Below are 17,897 nucleotides of genomic sequence, written 5' to 3'. Positions count from 1 at the left end.
GGGCCGAGAGGAGAGCGGGGCGAGTGGGAGAGAGGCCCGAGGAGGCGGGGGGAGCTGGCGCCCTTATCCTCCCCGTCGCCGGCGAGGGGGTGCGGCGGGGACGGCCCCTGTTCCGACCCCGGTCGGGGGAACAGGGAAGGGGGCGAGGGGGAGAGGTGGGCTGGGCCGGGGGTCGGCCCAGTTGGCCAGGGGTCCAGTGGGGGGGAGGGCCTTCTCTCTTTTTTTTTCTTTTTCTTTGTCCGTGCTGTGTTCTTTTGCTTTTTCTTTTTATTTGTTTATTTTCTTTTCTGTTTTATTTCATTTAAAAGTATTTAGGTATTTTATAAAAATGTGTTTTCTCCACCATAATTACCAGTGTATTATTTGGCACCCACCGAACATTTTTGTTCAAATTTTTGAAAACTTTTATTTTCCACTTTAATTTTAATTTGAAGTTTGAATTAGGAGTTTGAAAAGGAATGTGATTCAAATGTGATCAAGCCCTGTTTAGCAACATGATTAGCTTATTCATAGGGAGTTACTGTAGCATGATTCTCGGGGTGTTACAGTATGTTGTGCCCATGCCGAAGCCTGGGGCTCGACGGCAAGGACCAAAGGCATTTCTTCTGCCATGGGAGTGGCCGTCTCTACGGCCAGGGCTTGATGGCCTGCCGGAGTCAGTCGCTCCTTGGCAGGCTCAGGATCCACGGCAACACCCTTGTCGGCAGCCCCTGGGGGCTCAGCGGGAAAGTACTTGTCGGGGCCTGATTTCCTTCGTTTGTTCTGCTCCGTGGATGGTTCGACGGATGGTTGAGTTAACCGAAGCAAAAAAGTACCTGGTTCCACAGGTAGCTTGAATGCAGCGCGCTTTGACAGGTAACCGGCGATGTCGTTCTCCGCTCGGGGAACGTGCTCCGTTTGTATACCGTCAAAGCGCTCATCCAGCTTCCTCACCTCATCTACGTAGGCCTCCATGATAATCTTTGTTGACTTGTCTGACGACAAGCTGCGAATCACCCCTGACGATGAGCTTCTTAACCCCGAGGTCTGCCGCGATCCTGAGACGGCAAGCAATCCCTCGTACTCAGCAGTGTTATTGGTGGACATCTCCCTGGGAAAGTGCATCTGGATTAGATACTTGAGGTGCTCTCCGATGGGTGCGACGAGCAGCACACCAGCACCGGCGCCTTGCAACAAAAAAGCCCCGTCAAAGTACATAATCCAGTCGCGAGCTGTTTCCTTGCCGGGGAGGGTGGTCTCCTAGATCTCCTCGTCAGGCGTCGAGGACCATTCTGCAATGAACTCCGCCAAGACTCTGCTCTAGATCGTCGAAGTACTCTCAAACTTCAAACCAAAGCTTGATAACTCCAAGGCCCACTCCACAATCCTTCCAGTTGCGCCTGGGTTGTGCAGTATCCGTTGCAACGGGAGGCGGGTGGCGTGTGACACCCAAAATTTCATTTGGATTTTTCAAAAAATTTATTTGACTTGAGGGAGATGATTTAAATTTTTCCTTCAAAAGAACCCTCCCTTTCAAAATATTTGTTTTCATGGCAAGAGTTTTATTTGGATTCACCCAAGACTTGTTTTTGGTCTTGGAGGTTCTTGCTTTTTATTTTTGGACTCAAGCCAAAATGCTTTTCACTTGGGAAAAATGTCTTTTGAAAATTTCTTTGATAATACTCTAAAGCTTTTGAAATGATTCCTTGCCCCTTTCAACAAATCTCTCATGCCATGACCTTTGTGCAAATCCACTCTCCTAAACCTTCCCTCATCTTTGGATCATGATTTGCATCAAATCCAGCAAGTTGAACCTCCCCATATGATTATTTCCATTTAAATCTTATCAAAACAATTTCTGCCTTCTATTCTAGCCCTTGGAGATTTACAAAGGAGCTACCATTTCTGTTTTGATTTTTGCCCCCAAACCAATTTCCCTCCCTAGTCCTTTGAACCCTCAACCAAGATCCATGAAGATCCACTGGTCTTCAGTTCAAATTTTTCAAACTATACTTGCTGCAAGTTTGGACCAGTTTTGCCAAATTTGATGAAATTCATTCAAATCCTTCTCCAAAAATTCTGAATAAAATCAGGCAGCCTCTGGGTGCATTGAGAGGTCACCTCACCAAGTCCCAGCTCCAGGAAAAAATTTCTTCACACCAAATCACTCTGTCGAACACCTGTAGAGCATTGTCAATGTCAAGTTCAGAGATTTAGTAATACAGTTCAGTGATCTACTGTCGTTTTCTTCAGAACATGTTGTCGATCTCGACAGTGCCGCGTTGGCGCCTTGCTCCCCGTCCCCTCCCCCTTGTCCCTGCACCGCATGAGCGCCTGGATGTTTGCCTGCGTCGGCGACGTGCTGGAGGAGGTGCGCCGCCCCGTGACCGACGCCAGCGGCGGCTTTGCGACCGCCAGAGAGAGGCGCAGCGCAGACGGCGCCACCCAGCGCCGCCAAAGCCACCGGAGGCCGCCGCGTGGCCACCCACTCCCCAGTGCACACTGCCACCCTCGTCGTGAACCGCTGGGCGCGGAGCGCGCTCTCTGCCGCCGTCGTGCCCGTGCGGCCACCCCACCGTGGACCGGCGCCATTACGCCAAGACCGACCGGGATTAGCGGGGGAACGGGACCAGTAACTCCCACTGATGCTGCCTGGCCACCTAAACCCCCTGCCAATCCGCTGCCTCGCCGTAATTGCTCGCCGGAGATTCTCCGTTCACGGCCACCCCCTCGATCTGCCTATAAATAGAGGCCCCGAGCTTCAACTCGAACCCACACCACCTCTACACTCCACCTAGACCACACCAAGCCACTGGAAGAGCCCCGAGGGAGCTTTCTTCCCCGACTCCGGCCGCCGCGACCCGCCACGGGATCCAGCTCGATTCGCTCCCGTGCGTGTACCTCCACCCTTCAACTCTTGCCAGTAGCTTCCCTATGCATCCACTCTCCTGACCCGCGCTTCAATTCGGAGTTTGCAGCACCCACCGGAGTTCTCCACCATCACCCGAGCCGCCGTCCGCTGGAGAAAGTGTCGCCGTCGAAGTGGTGCTCTCCGACGCTCGAGTCCACCACCCACCGACGCGGAAGGACACGCTGAAGCTCTTGGTACACTCCGATCTCCCTGTCTCGCCGTGGTTCGACGCCGGCGACCACCGCAGTCTTCGGGCGCCGGCGAACTTTTTAAACCTGACATGTGGACCCCCCTGTCAGCCTCTATTCTCTTCTCCCTCGAAACGTTTTCTGTTGGCGCCTTCGGGCAAATACGTTTTCTCTTTGAGCTGGCGCGTTTCTTTCCGAAGCGTTTTCTGTTTTCTCAGTTAAGCCCCTGGAACTTTTCTGTTTCATTACAGATGAGTCCCTGGACAGAAACCCTTATAACTTTTTAATAAAAAGTGATTTTTGAGTGATTCTTTTTCGGTTTTATTAAAAACTACGCGATTATAATTTTCGGTTTTCGGTTTGAGTGATAAAAAGTGATTTTTGAGTGATTCTTTTTGAGTGATAAATTATAAGGGTTTTATTAAAAACTAGACAAAATCGCGTAGCATGGAAACCCTTATAATTTTGTCTAGTTTTTTATGGGATTTATTTGGAAAAATTTTGGAACAACTTTTATGCACGCGTTGGTTTTCACGTTAGTATGCTTCTTCGCTATACCGTAGGTTCCGGAAGAGGTGACGGAGCCGCGAACTTCGCCGAGCTAGACTCCGACTTCTCCGAACCAGGCAAGTATGTTTGAACCTTTGATATGATAGGTGTTTTGCATGTTTGCGTGAAAGGTTGTGCGTGGCATATGAGTATCGGTGAGTATCTCGTTGCTTGTGAGGCAACTACCCGTGTGTTCCAAAGTGGCGATGATCTCTGATGAGAGATGGCCTAATCATGTGGTGACATGAAGGGCAGCAAGGTGGTACTGTTGTAGCATGCCAGCCTTGCGTCATCCGACACTTTCCGACGTTAGCGTGGATGGAGTCACGTTATCGTTCTTCCCCTTTCCGTGCTACCACATGTTTTCTGCCAGAATGCGGTTTAGTAAGTTGGTAACCTCTTTCCGTGTACACACCAAACAGAGGGGCCGGGATGATGGTTCCATGGCCCTGGATTAAAGCCAGTCATCCGGTCAGGGGGCATGGGTGTTTTCGGTTGGGACCGAGAGGGGGGCACCCCTTAGAGCGTGCGTATAGAAATTTGATCCCATGCTACGCGAGGTTGTAGCCTCCCCGTCTCAAGGTTTTTCTTGAACGTTGCCGAGGGTGATTCCTGGCTTCAGAATGTTGAATGGGTGTGTACTAGTTAGACGTGTTTCTTCCAAAATACCGTAAACGGAACTAGTCCCCGTGACTATTGAAATCCGTTGGCTGTGGTTAAAGTACAAACTCTGCAGAGTCAAATCCTTCTGAGTCATCGTATCCATAGTCCAGTAACGTGATCAGCGTATCCATGTCTATGTCGTAACCTCGTGGTATATTCTTCTTTCCGGTAAACGAGCATGAGTAGTAAACTTAGCTGAACGTTATTCCGGTGGATGGACTAACCTGGTTGTTTATCTCATGTCTGATTACTCTCTTGATATGATTTAAGATTTATGAGTTACTATGTTATGAATATAAGCCCTTTATGTGATGTCGCTCAGACGTCCGACTGTGGCATGTTTGTCTCTTACTTTCAATATAAGCCCTTTATGTGATGTCGCTCAGACGTCCGACTGTGGCACGCATTGTCTTTCTTTTTCTGTTATTAAGCCCTTTATGTGGTGTCGCCCCAACGCCCGACTGCGGCATTATTATTCTTGCAATTTCCTCTCGAGGAGTCATTCAGACCCTCGTTTGGCACCGGTATTATTATTCTTGCAGTTTCCTCTCGGGGAGTCATTCAGACCCTCGTTTGGCACCGGTATTATTATTCTTGCAGTTTCCTCTTGAGGAGTCATTCAGACCCTCGTTTGGCACCGGTATTATTATTCTTGCAGTTTCCTCTCGAGGAGTCATTCAAACCCTCGTTTGGCACCAGTATTTATTTTGGGATTTCGGGAGGACTACCGCCCGACTTCTCTGTTATTTTCCCATGCATCTTTATCTCTATGTCTGAACGCACTTGTTAATCTATTCATATGCTTCATGTTTACATTTGTTATATCTTATGTCCGAACTGTCTTGCGAGTACTTTCATAGTACTCACCTGGCTTGTTGATTTGGCCAGATGTTGACGAAGGCGATCTCTTGGATGAAGAGTTTGATAGTGAGTCCGACGCCTAGAGGAATCCCAGTCAGTCCCGTGCGATCCTGGATATTGGTCACTTGTATCATATACGCTTCCGCCACCCGCAATAAGTCTCCTTGAGCCTCACTCCGACGCTCGAAGAGCTATAGTTTTCAGGAGTCATATCACCCACTTCGCGGTGATATTTCCACCACCGTTGTTATCGTGAGTTAGTAGTCATGCCACCCCATCCGCCGTTATGTTTTATCCGCGTTCATGTAATAAATTGTTGAGCAGTCTCTGCTCAACCTTGTATTATATTCAGTACTCCTGGTATTTTTCTTCTGTGACCAAGATATTGTCTACCAGTGAGAAGGAATTCTTCCTTACTGGTCCGTAAAAGGGATTGGTCTCTCAATAAATATTTTATTGAAAAACCGGTCGTGACATGGCGACAGTGATCTCGTGGGCTTGGAAGTAGTCACGCAGCTTCCTCGAGGCCATAAGGAGGCCGAAGAGCAATTTCTGCACACCCGAGTACCTTGACCTAGCCCCCTGAAAGAGGGAGCTGACAAAGTAAACCGGGTGCTGCATCAACTTCTTCTTCTGCACCACTTTACTTGGCTGCGCGGGCCCTGTCCCGATGGCGTCAGACTCTACCGGGGGCCTTGCCTTGCCGGCACCAGGCCCTGCCAGGGGAATCTCTGACTTGACATCCGCCGGTCCTGCCGTTGCCACTGCCTTTTCGTCGACCTCCCTCTACGCCACCAGCGCGGTGCTGACCACTTGATTCGTCGCCGCCAGATACAATAGCAACGGCTCTTGTGGTTTAGGCGCCACCAGTATTGGTGTAGAAGAGAGGTATTTCTTCAGATCCTACAGTGCTGCTTCGGCCTCCGGGGTCCACTCCATTGGGCCCGCCTTTTTCAAAATCTTGAAAAAGGGAAGGGCGCGCTCGGCAGACTTGGAGATGAATCGGCTCATGGCGGCAACGCAGCCAGTGAGCCGATGCACATCCTTGATCCGCTTGGGCGCCTCATTCTGCTTGATAGCCTTGATCTTGTCTAGGTTTGCCTCGATCCCACGCTGCGACACAAACCGAGGAGTTTGCCGGACGGAACACCGAAGACACACTTCTCAGGGTTCAGCTTGAGGTTGATCTTGCGCAGGTTGGCAAACGTCTCTTCTAAGTCTTGTACAAGGGTTGCCTTGTCCTTGGTTTTGACCACTATGTCATCCATATAAGCTTCCATATTTCTATGTAGCTGGGGCTCAAAACCAATTTGGACTGCCCCTGCAAACGTTGAGCCAACACTCTTCAACCCGAAAGGCATCCGTAAAAAGCAATACGTACCACATGGGGTGATGAATCCTGTCTTCTCTTGTCATGAAGATCTGGTGGTAGCCCGAGTAGGCGTCGAGGAATGATAACAGATCACACCCGGCCATCGAGTCAACAATCTGGTCGATGCGCGGCAACGGGAAGGGGTCCTTAGGACAAGCCTTGTTGATATCTGTGTAATCAATACACAGCCTCCACTTCCCGTTTGCCTTGCGCACCACCACCGGATTGGCCAACCACGTCGGATGGAGCACTCCCCTCACCAAGCCTGCTGCTTCCAACTTCCTGATCTCCTCTGTGATGAACTCCTGTCGTTCCAAAGCTTGCTTCCTGACCTTCTGCCTGACGGGTCGCGCATGGGGCAGACAGCAAGATGGTGCTCAATCACTTCCCTGGGAACATCGGGGATGTCAGATGCTTGCCATGCAAACACATCGACATTCGCCCGCAGGAAAGTGACGAGCTTGCTTTCCTATTTGCTGTCGAGGGTGGAGCTTATGGTGAAAGCCCCTCCCGTGCCATCTAAACCTTGCTCTCGATGACTTTCTTAAATTTCAACTCGAGAGATGCATCTATACCACGTTCACTGAGATAGCCCCCAGTTAACTATCTTGTGTTGAGTTCCGTCCTTCCCAAGTCTTTCCCCCTTACTCCACCTATTGAATCTCGGGACGAGATTTCTTGTAGTGGAGGAGATTTGTAACACCCCCAATGTCATGCTACAGTAATCTCCCCCTAATGGTGGCCATGCCAGAGGATTACTATGCAAATTGCCACTTGTCCAAAAATCGAAGTCAAATCCAAATTTAAATTGCAAGTGAAATTACTATTTCTCCGATCAATAAAACTAAAATGTTCGAATAATTCTATAAATTCCCCTGACCATCTTCATGTTGAAACCAACTTCATTGGACTCACAAATAAATTCCTAGGAAATTAATAAGTGGTCTAACAGTAAATAAAATGGCCTTTTCAAAGTAAACAAATATATAAACTTTCCCAATTAAAATAGAACCTTGTGTGTAGCTCCCAAAATATTGTATTTGAATTATAGGTGCAGTATCTTGTAGATCTAATGTCATTTCGGTGCCTGAAGTAAATGGAAAACTGAGACAAAAGGATTGACAGACAAAGAAAGAACAATGTCTCCCATGCACTTTGGCCCACCATGAATAGTACCAGCCCAGCCCATCTCTCCCTTCCTTTGATCTCTGTACAGAAGGGCATGGTGTGGCGGCCATCCACCCCGCCGATGCCGCCGTGTCCGCCATCCCACGGGTCCCTAAGTGGATAAGAGCATCCCCAGAGCCCCCTCGACCAAACCCTAGGTCACCCGTTCCTCCTCCCTCGCTTGCCCCCTTCGTTTTCTTCATGCCCGAGGCGCTCATGGTCGCGCCGTCATCGTACGCGCAACCACCGCACACCCCTCACCGCCTCTCCATGTCCAGAAGCTCTGGGGGGGTCGACCTCATCGAATACAACTCCGGATCGGAGCTGGGAGGCCGCCACCACGTCGTCTACGCCTGTTGATTTGGACCAAGGAGCCGCCAAGAGGTCGGACGCGACCTTCTTCCCCGACGACGACCACCGCTTCCCGGCGTCGACCCGCACTGCTTCGGCAATCCCCGACCTCCCCGAGCATGCCTCTGATTCGCTGTGAGCCTCTGCTCTTTTCCCCCTTATTACCCGATGCGGTTCTGTCATCTAGAGCCTCCCCAACGCTCGATCCCGAGCCGCCGGCCACCATGGGCGCGGACTTGAGGATGCCATACAACCCGGTGTCCATTAGCTCCCATGCGCCACCGGTAGCTTCACTAGCCCCCCCCCCCGGTAGGCAGACGCCCTTCCGCGGTGCTCGTACTCGAGCCGCAGCCTCGCCTTCGTCAAACTCTTGCCGTTGCTGCCGTGGAAGCTCTGCTGCGTTTGACAGCTTACTACTACTGCTCGCTTGCTACTGCTGCTCCTAAGTATCGCTGCTGTGCTACAGCTGCCTTGCCGCGGCTGCCGCTTTGCTGCTTGCTGATGCCGCTCTTCCTTACTTCCTCCTGCTGCATTCTTGCTGCTGCTGCTTTGCCATGGTCGTGCATGTGTGCACAGCATGCACATCCGGCTGTGTCTCTTGCCGGCTTATTTTATTAGAGAGAGGATAGTTCTAGGATTAGATTAGTACACTAAATTGCCTAATGTGCAGATGATATGTTGGCCTCTTTTGATTAGGATAGTTTTTAATTATAAGTTTAGGTATAGCCTATGCCATGTGGGCCACACCTTCTCCTTTTGACAAGTCAAACTGACCTGGTCAACTCGAATTATTATTAATTTCAGAAATTGTTTAAAACTTTGAAAATTAATAGAAAATAAATCGTAGCTCAGATGAAAAAGTTTTATATATGAAAATTGCTCAGAATGAGGAGACGAATCCAAACACGCGGTCCGTTTACCTGTCAGATGCCTCTAACTATCTGAACATGGAACTTTCCCTCTCCGGTCATCTGTCTGACACAGGTCCGGAACCAGGAAAACATTCCCGGTTGACTTCCCCCTTCACCGGTATCGTGTAGCACCGCGTTAGAACACGTCTAGCTCTGCCTGTTGTCCTGTTATGCACTTGCTTGCTGTGTATTTACTGTTTCTCCCCCTTCTTCTCTTCGGTAGACCCCGTGACAATGTTGATGCCCCTGTGATCGACTACGTCACCGACGACCCCTCCTTCTCGTCTGAGCAACCAGGCAAGCCCCCCCTTTGATCATCCCGATATCGCCCATTCCATTCTCTCATGCTTGCATTAGATTTTGCTACTGTAATTGTTTGCTCCTATTCTGATGCATAGCCTGCTTTTGTATCTGCTGTTATACTACCTGCTTATCCTAAACTGTTTAGTATAGGTTGGTTAGTGATCCATCAGTGACCCCACCTTGTCCTTTTTGCTCCTGCTTCATCATCGAAGACCCGATCAATGGGATCGAAGACCAGGCCCCGACACCGCACATCACTTTCCCCTTAGTTGCTCGACACTACTAGGTTACTATCGAGTGCCGAGGGTGAGACCTCTACAACACTTCTGATGTTAACCCTGTAGTGTAGCTATTCAGTCGTGGTCATCGAGGGTGATTCCGCCTTAACCACTTCCGATATGACTCTGTCGTGCAACCCCTCAAGTGTGAACCTCGGGGGTGGTTCCTCTTACGTTCACCTTGATAATTACATCGAGTGGAATTCACCGGGGGTGATTCCTCGGGTTTTCCCCTTGATGTTTGGACACACGTATACTTGGACTTTACCACTGTTAGTTGGAAAGACGGTTCGGCCCTGAGGGGTACTCGCGCTAGCTTAATTGCGAGTGATGTGGAGTCGGGTTGACCTGGAGGGTGCCCGCGAGATAATTACGAGGCGTGGCTGGGCATTCTTAGCCCTTGCCGCAAGTCCTCGAGACGGGGTGACGGGGTCACATCTTTCGTGAGTCTCTGCTTGTTACCGCGCGTTCCTAATCCGCTACGATTTGGATATTTGATCCGAGGGGCCTCTGGCCTGATAGCACTAACCATCACGTGGGCATAGTATGGGCGTTCTGCGTCGTATGCATCAGCCGAAGCTTAATAGACATCATGCGACTGAGCGGCGCGCGTCGGGTTGGACTGGTAAGCTCCCGCCTTTTTTAAGGAGGTAGCTAGGTCTGCTCACCGGCCGCCCACGCAACGTGCAGGAGTTCCCGGGGCGATGGCCCATGACCCCTGGGGGCATAGGTTTAGTCTGGCGTGCTTGACCTCTCTATTAAGCCTAGGTCGGGTTGCGGCGTATTGTTTGGCCGAGGCCGGGCATGACCCAAGAAAGTGTATCCGACCGGAGTTAATCGAGCGTTGTGGGTAAGTTGGTGCACCCCTCCAGGGAAGAACACATCTATCGATAGCCTGTCCTACGGTAACGGACACTTGGAGTTGTATCCCGGTCGATACAACTAGAACTGGATACTTGTGATGAGAATTGGATTGTGATGAGAACTGGATAGTATGGCTCTGGGATTGCTTTCTCGCAGGGAGTCGAGAAAGGATCTCCGGGCAAGGTTGATAACACTTCCACTACTTTACTTTATGCTACTCTACTCCCTCCTGTTGCTGCAAGATGGTGGTTTCCGGAAGATGGTAGTCTTCGATAGGACTAGGTTCTCCCCTCTATTCTGGCATTTCTGCAGCCCAGTCCACATATATAGCCTTCCTTTGATAATGTTGCATATGTAGTGTAGATCCTTGCTTGCGAGTACTTCGGATGAGTACTCACGGTTGCTTTGCTCCCCCTTTTTCCCCTTTCTTCTTCTTTCTGGTTGATGCAACCAGATGTCGGAGCCCAGGAGCCAGATGCCACCGTCGATGCTTACTACTACGTGGAGGCCGCCGACGACTAGGAGTAGTTAGGAGGCTCCCAGGCAGGAGGCCTTGCCTTTTCGATCGATGTTGCTTTTGTGCTAGCCTTCTTAAGGCAAACTTGTCTAACTCATGTCTGTACTCAGATATTATTGCTTCCGCTGACTCTTGTGTATTCGAGCTTATGTATTCGAGCCCTCGAGGCCCCTGGCTTGTAATATAAAGCTTGTATTATTTTAATTTGTGTCTAGAGTTGTGTTGTGATATCTTCCCGTGAGTCCTTGATCTTGATCATACACATTTGGGTGTATGATTAGTGTACGATTGAATCGAGGGCGTCACAAGTTGGTATCAGAGCCGACTGCCTATAGGATCCCCCTTTCCAACTCCTTGGCCGAAGTTGAGTCTAGAAACCGAAAACCGTTTTACTAACTTGGCTGTGTGGCTTACGGCCCACGTCGCCAATTGGGTGGTATTAGGATCTTTTATTCCTCGTCTATACTCTGGGACCCTAATCTCTCATCTATTCGGGTTAAACATTTTCCTAACTCTGGCATTAGGTTCTCATACCCACTTCCTCCCGGAGAGCCCTGACAATAACGATGATCGCTTGCTTCGCCAGAAGATTCTGCGGATACTTCTCGATGTTTCTTGAGACCATGTGCCAACTGCCTTGCAGTTCCTGACCACCGATAATCCCCCTGAATAACATCCTTGCCGCTTGTACCTTCATCCCTAGTTGCTCCTGTTATTACAAGATACCACTAGTACTCTCCGTTGTTTCGAGAATCCTTTATGCCTTCTGCTTGTAGCTTCTTTTCGAACTGCGGATAATTCACTTAACCAGGGTTCGTTCAACCCCAGTTGTTCATTTTCTTTTCAAAATACCTGAAAGCCTACCTGATCTTTCAAAAATCCTCTGCAGCCTATTGCTCTTGATTCTCCTTGCCTGCTTGCATTAGGATTAATTCCATATGTCTAGCAATATTCTTTAAAATTCTTTGTGATTGTCATTCTGTTCCTATGGATTCAGCGTGTGTGCAAATACTCGCAATCATCAAATAATCCTTGGAAATTTTCTTTCCAGCTCAGACATCGTTCTGGATATGAGCTGGTTCTTGCCCAATCAAGATTTGATCAGGTGCACCTCTAAGTCTATTCAACTTACTCATCTTTTGGTCAGAGCCTCTGCTTCTGATCCTTCGTCTTGAAATCATCATTCCTTTGTACTCAAGCACTGAATTATTCAGGCGTTTCTATAAGCCGATGCCTTTGCATCCCCTTCTTCATCTGATTGATTACCGATACTCACATCAACTCTGTCCTGAATCGCCAGATCCATTGTTGGGTTGTTATCCGACGGTGTCCTTCACATCCAAAATCTTGTGAGTTTTCCCTGATACAAAATACCTTCGGTAAATTGTATCATCTGCTTTGACTTCGATACTCTGCTTTCGAACTCCTATATTTTGCTTGGTTGATGGTTCTATAGATTCGTAAAAAGGCCCCGATGGGTTGAACTTATGCCTTCCATAATCCGTGTGAAACCGAGAGTTCTCACGAGTCTTACTCTTCTAGTACTTCGCCAGATAAATCCTCTGCACTACTATTTCTTCGAAAAACGAGGAGTGAATGAAAGGTTATGCATTGAAGAAGTGGGATTCGACCTTGAACCCTTGTGTTCATGCCCATGGACCCGATGTAGAACTTATCATGGAAACTGCTCGTAAAAATAATTATTTCTTTGGTACAAGCTCATCTTGTATCTATGAATTGATCCTTTGCAATCGTGGCTCCGACCATATTTCCTCCTTGATTCCATTTACCGGATAAGTTAAAATACTTATACTCTGCAACTCATTTCCCCCGTCCAACCTCTACTCGGATTTACCTTCCGGCATTACACCTAGTACTTGATACTGGGAAGGTTTATACCCCATCACTTCATTCCCCTGATCGGCTATATTTTTACCGTGTCAACTTTTAATTGTGCTACCTGGTCCTTATGCCCGGAGCAACTTCCGACGATGAGCTAAGCTTACGTCAATCTTCCTCATCTTATCATTTCACCTCGAACAACAAGCTTGACTTCGAGCTTGTGTCGAATCCGTGGTTCTCATAGCCTTTCACTTTATCCTTCCTTTTCTGCTCGATGGCATCTTCATAGAGTCTCTCGACAAAGTTTGTCGTGATCACCGTAAACACTTTGGCTTCTTCAGAGATGTCAATTGAATTCTTGGCTAGAAATACCATCCCTGCCCCGCGATGATTTGTGATATCATCGATGACATCTTGACTTTCTGCCAACATAGAACTGGTTGTGCTTGGTTATTCCTTAAATTCTGAGATATCTTGGAATTGTTTCTCGGTATCTCTTGAGATCTTCGAACCCAATCTTTACTTGACACCATATCTTTGCTACATCGAAGCATGACTGTGGTACTCTGAACCTCTTTAAAACCATTTGGAGGCGCAATGCTAATTGTTTCTTGATCACTTATCCAAACACTATTGTATGGGTAACGTCATGAATTTCCTCTCCCCTTTACCTAAAAGGTAATCTACTACCTTGTCATGGATGTCATCCTCTGCTTGTCCTTGGGAATAATATACTCCTGATACTTGTGTTTAAACACATTTTCCTTCCAATGATCTGATTAATCTAATGATCACCTTTTCTTTTCCATTGTTTTGTTTAACCTTTCTTGTGGTTTATGAGATCTAAGCAGTAATAGTTCACTGCTTATGAAAACACCTCGGTGTACAATTTGTCAGTAAGACCTTTTTACTATTGTTGATGACATTCCAGTAGCCACCGATGGACGAGAACTTTGCCTATTGGTCCGCCTCATCTTAACGAGCAGGAAAATGGTTCTCTTCGTCCCTCGCCCTTGGTACCAACGTTGTTGCCAACATAATTGACAGGCTATCCTCTGACATGCCCTGCCATCATGGCCGTGCAAAATGTTAGTGCCTTTCTACTTTTGACTCACATGGTGGGCCCATAACCCACAGTTCCATAGGATCGAAACTTGACTCTTCTGTACATCCCTGTTTTCCAAAATTGTTCCTTGCACTTGGCTTCGTATGTAAATCATGAGCCACCTTCCTAGTGATCTACTATGGTGTCAGATGCAATACTTATTCCCATTGCTCTGAACCCCTTTCACCGCTTGTCTCAGGCAACAAACGATTGTCTACCAGGTTGAAGCTTCTTATTGCACCTCCTAACCTTGCTCTCGATGACTTTCTTAAATTTCAACTCGAGAGATGCATCTATACCACGTTCACTGAGATAGCCCCCAGTTAACTATCTTGTGTTGAGTTCCGTCCTTCCCAAGTCTTTCCCCCTTACTCCACCTATTGAATCTCGGGACGAGATTTCTTGTAGTGGAGGAGATTTGTAACACCCCCAATGTCATGCTACAGTAATCTCCCCCTAATGGTGGCCATGCCAGAGGATTACTATGCAAATTGCCACTTGTCCAAAAATCGAAGTCAAATCCAAATTTAAATTGCATGTGAAATTACTATTTCTCCGATCAATAAAACTAAAATGTTCGAATAATTCTATAAACTCCCCTGACCATCTTCATGTTGAAACCAACTTCATTGGACTCACAAATAAATTCCTAGGAAATTAATAAGTGGTCTAACAGTAAATAAAATGGCCTTTTCAAAGTAAACAAATATATAAACTTTCCCAATTAAAATAGAACCTTGTGTGTAGCTCCCAAAATATTGTATTTGAATTATAGGTGCAGTATCTTGTAGATCTAATGTCATTTCGGTGCCTAAAGTAAATGGAAAACTGAGACAAAAGGTTTGACAGACAAAGAAAGAAGAATGTCTCCCGTGCACTTTGGCCCACCATGAATAGTACCAGCCCAGCCCATCTCTCCCTTCCTTTGATCTCTGTACAGAAGGGCATGGTGTGGCGGCCATCCACCCCGCCGATGCCGCCGTGTCCGCCATCCCACGGGTCCCTGAGTGGATAAGAGCATCCCCAGAGCCCCCTCGACCAAACCCTAGGTCACCCATTCCTCCTCCCTCGCTTGCCCCCTTCGTTTTCTTCATGCCCGAGGCGCTCATGGCCGCGCCGTCGTCGTACGCGCAACCACCGCACACCCCTCGCCGCCTCTCCATGTCCAGAAGCTCTGCGGGGGTCGACCTCATCGAATACAACTCCGGATTGGAGCTGGGAGGCTGCCACCACGTCATCTACACCTGTTGATTTGGACCAGGGAGCCGCTAAGACGTCGGCCGCGACCTTCTTCCCCGACGACGACCACCGCTTCCCGGCGTCGATCCGCACTGCTTCGGCAATCCCCGACCTCCCCGAGCACGCCTCCGATTCGCTGTGAGCCTCTGCTCTTTTCCCCCTTATTACCCGATGCGGTTCTGTCATCTAGAGCCTCCCCGCCGCTCGATCCCGAGCCGCCGGCCACCATGGGCGCGGACTTGAGGATGCCATACAACCCGGTGACCATTAGCTCCCATGCGCCGCCGGTAGCTTCACTAGCCCCCCTGGTAGGCAGACACCCTTCCGCGGTGCTCGTACTCGAGCCGCAGCCTCGCCTTCGTCAAACTCTTGCCGCTGCAGCCGTGGAAGCTCTGCTACGTTTGACTGCTCGCTTGCTACTGCTGCTCCTAAGTATCGCTGTTGTGCTACAGCTGCCTTGCCGCGGCTGCCGCTTTGCTGCTTGCTGATGCCGCTCTTCCTTACTTCCTCCTGCTGCGTTTTTGCTGCTGCTGCTTTGCCATGGCCGTGCATGTGTGCACAGCATGCACATCCGGCTGTGTCTCTTGCCGGCTTATTTTATTAGAGAGAGGATAGTTCTAGGATTAGATTAGTACACTAAATTGCCTAATGTGCAGATGATATGTTGGCCTCTTTTGATTAGGATAGTTTTTAATTATAAGTTTAGGTATAGCCTATGCCATGTGGGCCACACCTTCTCCTTTTGACAAGTCAAACTGACCTGGTCAACTCGAATTATTATTAATTTCAGAAATTGTTTAAAATTTGAAAATTAATAGAAAATAAACCGTAGCTCAGATGAAAAAGTTTTATATATGAAAATTGCTCAGAACGACGAGACGAATCCAAATACGCGGTCCGTTTACCTGTCAGATGCCTCTAACTATCTGAACATGGAACTTTCCCTCTCCGGTCATCTGTCTGACACAGGTCCGGAACCAGGAAAACATTCCCGGTTGACTTCCCCCTTCACCGGTATCGTGTAGCATCGCGTTAGAACACGTCTAGCTCTGCCTGTTGTCCTGTTATGCACTTGCTTGCTGTGTATTTACTGTTTCTCCCCCCTCTTCTCTTCGGTAGACCCCGTGACGATGTTGATGCCCCTGTGATCGACTACGTCACCGACGACCCCTCCTTCTCGTCTGAGCAACCAGGCAAGCCCCCCTTTGATCATCCCGATATCGCCCATTCCATTCTCTCATGCTTGCATTAGATTTTGCTACTGTAATTGTTTGCTCCTATTCTGATGCATAGCCTGCTTTTGTATCTGCTGTTATACTACCTGCTTATCCTAAACTGCTTAGTATAGGTTGGTTAGTGATCCATCAGTGACCCCCACCTTGTCCTTGTTGCTCCTGCTTCATCATCGAAGACCCGATCAATGGGATCGAAGACCAGGCCCCGACACCGCACATCACTTTCCCCTTAGTTGCTCGACACTACTAGGTTACTATCGAGTGCCAAGGGTGAGACATCTACAACACTTCTAATGTTAACCCTGTAGTGTAGCTATTCAGTCGTGGTCATCGAGGGTGATTCCGCCTTAACCACTTCCGATACGACTCTGTCGTGCAACCCCTCAAGTGTGAACCTCGGGGGTGGTTCCTCTTACGTTCACCTTGATAATTACATCGAGTGGAATTCACCGGGGGTGATTCCTCGGGTTTTCCCCTTGATGTTTGGACACACGGATACTTGGACTTTACCACTGTTAGTTGGAAAGACGGTTCGGCCCTGAGGGGTACCCGCGCTAGCTTAATTGCGAGTGATGTGGAGTCGGGTTGACCTACGGGTGCCCGCGAGATAATTACGAGGCGTGGCTGGGCATTCTTAGCCCTTGCCGCAAGTCCTCGAGACGGGGCGACGGGGTCACATCTTTCGTGAGTCTCTACTTGTTACCACGCGTTCCTAATCCACTACGATTTGGATATTTGATCCGAGGGGCCTCTGGCCTGATAGCACTAACCATCGCGTGGTCATAGTATGGGCGTTCTGCGTCGTATGCATCAGCCGAAGCTTAATAGACGTCATGCGACTGAGCGGCGCGCGTCGGGTTGGACTGGTAAGCTCCCGCCTTTTTTAAGGAGGTAGCTAGGTCTGCTCACTGGCCTCCCACGCAATGTGCAGGAGTTCCCGGGGCGATGGCCCATGACCCCTGGGGGCATAGGTTTAGTCTGGCGTGCTTGACCTCTCTATTAAGCCTAGGTCGGGTTGCGGCGTATTGTTTGGCCAAGGCCGGGCATGACCCAGGAAAGTGTGTCCGGCCGGAGTTAATCGAGCGTGGTGGGTAAGTTGGTGCACCCCTGCAGGGAAGAAAACATCTATCGATAGCCTGTCCTACGGTAACGGACACTTGGAGTTGTATCCCGGCCGATACAACTAGAACTGGATACTTGTGATGAGAATTGGATTGTGATGAGAACTGGATAGTATGGCTCTGGGATTGCTTTCTCGCAGGGAGTCGAGAAAGGATCTCCGGCCGAGGTTGATAACACTTCCACTACTTTACTTTATGCTACTCTACTCCCTCCTGTTGCTACAAGATGGTGGTTTCCGGAAGATGGTAGTCTTCGATAGGACTAGGTTCTCCCCTCTATTCTGGCATTTCTGCAGCCCAGTCCACATATATATCCTTCCTTTGATAATGTTGCATATGTAGTGTAGATCCTTGCTTGCGAGTACTTTGGATGAGTATTCACTGTTGCTTTGCTCCCCCTTTTTCCCCTTTCTTCTTCTTGCTGGTTGATGCAACCAAATG

The sequence above is a fragment of the Triticum aestivum genome, chromosome 5D, assembly GCF_018294505.1.
Source record: "Triticum aestivum cultivar Chinese Spring chromosome 5D, IWGSC CS RefSeq v2.1, whole genome shotgun sequence".
Taxonomy (NCBI): domain Eukaryota; kingdom Viridiplantae; phylum Streptophyta; class Magnoliopsida; order Poales; family Poaceae; genus Triticum; species Triticum aestivum.
Note: the sequence above shows the minus strand (reverse complement) of the source record.